The sequence below is a fragment of the Triticum urartu genome, chromosome 3A (genome assembly GCF_056163025.1).
Source record: "Triticum urartu cultivar PI428250 chromosome 3A, HENAU_Tu73, whole genome shotgun sequence".
Classification (NCBI taxonomy): domain Eukaryota; kingdom Viridiplantae; phylum Streptophyta; class Magnoliopsida; order Poales; family Poaceae; genus Triticum; species Triticum urartu.
In genome coordinates this window covers 648,273,818-648,276,239 of record NC_141875.1, presented here as the reverse complement: position 1 = coordinate 648,276,239, position 2,422 = coordinate 648,273,818, and the positions used below count along the sequence as shown (strand labels likewise).

Here is a 2,422-nt window from a genome sequence, read left to right as displayed (position 1 = left end):
ATGATGCAGATTAAAAGTTTGTTCACTATGACTCGAGCACTTGTTGAATCACTGCGCGAATTCCCACGAGAACGGTATCCTTTACCACCAATGATGCAGATTAAAAGTTTGTTCACTATGACTCGAGCACTTGTTGAATCATTGCGCAAAAACTGGATTTTAATGATAACCCCATGAAGAATAGTCCAGACACACCGAAATGCCGTTGAGGAGGAAGGGTCGGGTGTTGATGCTCCACCACGTCCACAATGGATGGATCAGTTCAATCCATCGCCGGGAGGTAGATGCGGTGGAAATTTCTCCTGGTCAGCCTCCTACGACAGGTAGGGCACTTCTTCTGAAATCGGATGGAGGCCTATATGCATTTCTTGCAGAAGATGTGGCCGCAGATAGTAGACGACGCATCGATCAGCTCATTGATGCAGACTGGGCAGGTGAACTTTGGTTCCATTGGGAGATCCTTCATAGGCGCCGGGCGTGCCTGCGCCACCTTTGGCTGCAGTGTTTAGCGGAGCTTTTGGGATACATATATGTAAAGCAGTAGCATAGTGTAGAGTTATTACAGAGAATCTATTGGCTTCACGTGTATCTAGATTGTGTGTTAAAAGGTTATTGTTGGACGCTCCAGAAAGATCATGACTTGTAGGGTTTATCCCTAGTGAAAGCATTGTGTTCACATGCCCATCAGAAGCTCCTTCTTGAAAAAACAATGCAAGACATACGAAGTTATTAAACGGGAAATATGGTCAGGCAAACTAGGGGGAAAATACTCCCAAGACTTAATAGTCTATGTGTAATTGGAAAATTCAGATATGAATATGGGTAAATTGTTCCGTTAATACATCTTTCAGGTTAGCATTTTACTTGAAGCTATTTTATCACATAATAGCTACTTAGTGGATGCATGGCTTCATTCTGAACACCGATGCTGGACTAAAAAACAGTGGTGTTTGTTACCACATAAGTTGATTTTTATCCAGCATGGTACGCTGCTGGCTGTTCGCTTCCTAGACTAGAAGCCCCACACCAATGTCTACATATCCAACTAATCTTAGTCATCAAACCATATGTTAATCCAACGACTTACATTGCTACAATGGTGAGCGTTGAACATATTTAGCATGCAATAAATATCATACCAAATATCAATATCGGCATTAATTTACCACATAATTGATGCACGATTAATATTCTACCTACCTATCCACGTGTGGCTAATATCATATCTAATGTTAAACGATATGTCAATCTTAGGCATCGAACCAATCCAACGACTTACATTGCTGCAATAGTGAGCGTTGAACGTGTTTAGCATGCAATTAATATCATACCAAATATCAATATCGGCATTCATTTACCGCATAATTGATGCACAATTAATATTCAACCTAATATCAACGTACCTGTAGCAAATATCATATCTTATATCAACACCCATTCAATGTACACATTTACTAGTAGCCATAATAAGGATATGTATGAGCAAGATCTCAGAATATCTATCTGTACCTGGCAGGGAGGTATGCATGTTGGCATTCTGCAGAACCATGTCTACACTAGACGACAAAGGGCCAACATTGCCCGTCACATAAGACATTCTAGAATTTTTGCTTGCACCTTGCATGATACTGGATGTCAGGTTCATCGCCCCATAGCCAGGGGAAGGTGCTATCTGTCTTAATGATTGTTCATTTTGTCGGTATTGTCAGTTCTGAGCCGTGTAGGTCTCGATAGCAAACATCATTGCTGGTGGCATTGGTCGCCTCGTCATGTTATAGTACTCCATCTTCCCAAACAACAAGAGATATCAACAACTCACATGATTAATTAAATGGTAATATTTGATATCTTGCTCGGAAATGGACTTGGTTGCCTGAAAACCAAAGATCCAAAAAAGAAGGAAAGAGAGGAACACCTTGTTTGGGTATTTTCTAAACAAGATTTCCTCGAGCCAGCTCGCGAGCGCCCGGACCACACGTGTGCCGGGGATCAATATATAGCCAGCGGGTGCTGGGCGAGTGCCGCAATCCCCTTTCTATATCTAGCCGGACCACACGTAATTACTTCCTACCAGAGAATGAGATAATCGCCCTACGGCCGGTGACATGCGTCAGACTGCAGCTGGTTGATATGCGTGGTGCTTGCATTATTTTTGGATTTATTTCAGAATTTTCGGCAATGCACTTTCAGTGGGAGGAGAAGTTCCCGTCGACGACGAGGCACCTACGGTAACTTCGTAAATATCAAGATGATATGCCGATTCAGTCTTTCGGAGGTGCTCACAGGGGCAGGGCGTGCGTGTGTGCGTTCATAGGAATGAGTGTATGCACGTGTATATGAGCTCTTCCGTCTGTACTAATGTTCAAAACAAAATACAGTTCGTGTGCGTGAGCCTGGCCTCTCTTGGTTTTGGGTTTCCCTC

General features: G+C 42.9%; 1 pseudogene; it reads right to left on the bottom strand.

Moving 5' to 3' along the window:
• Positions 1-262: 262 nt before the first annotated feature.
• LOC147981066 (putative histone acetyltransferase HAC-like 1) lies at positions 263-1,771 on the bottom strand (annotated as a pseudogene).
• Positions 1,772-2,422: the final 651 nt, after the last annotated feature.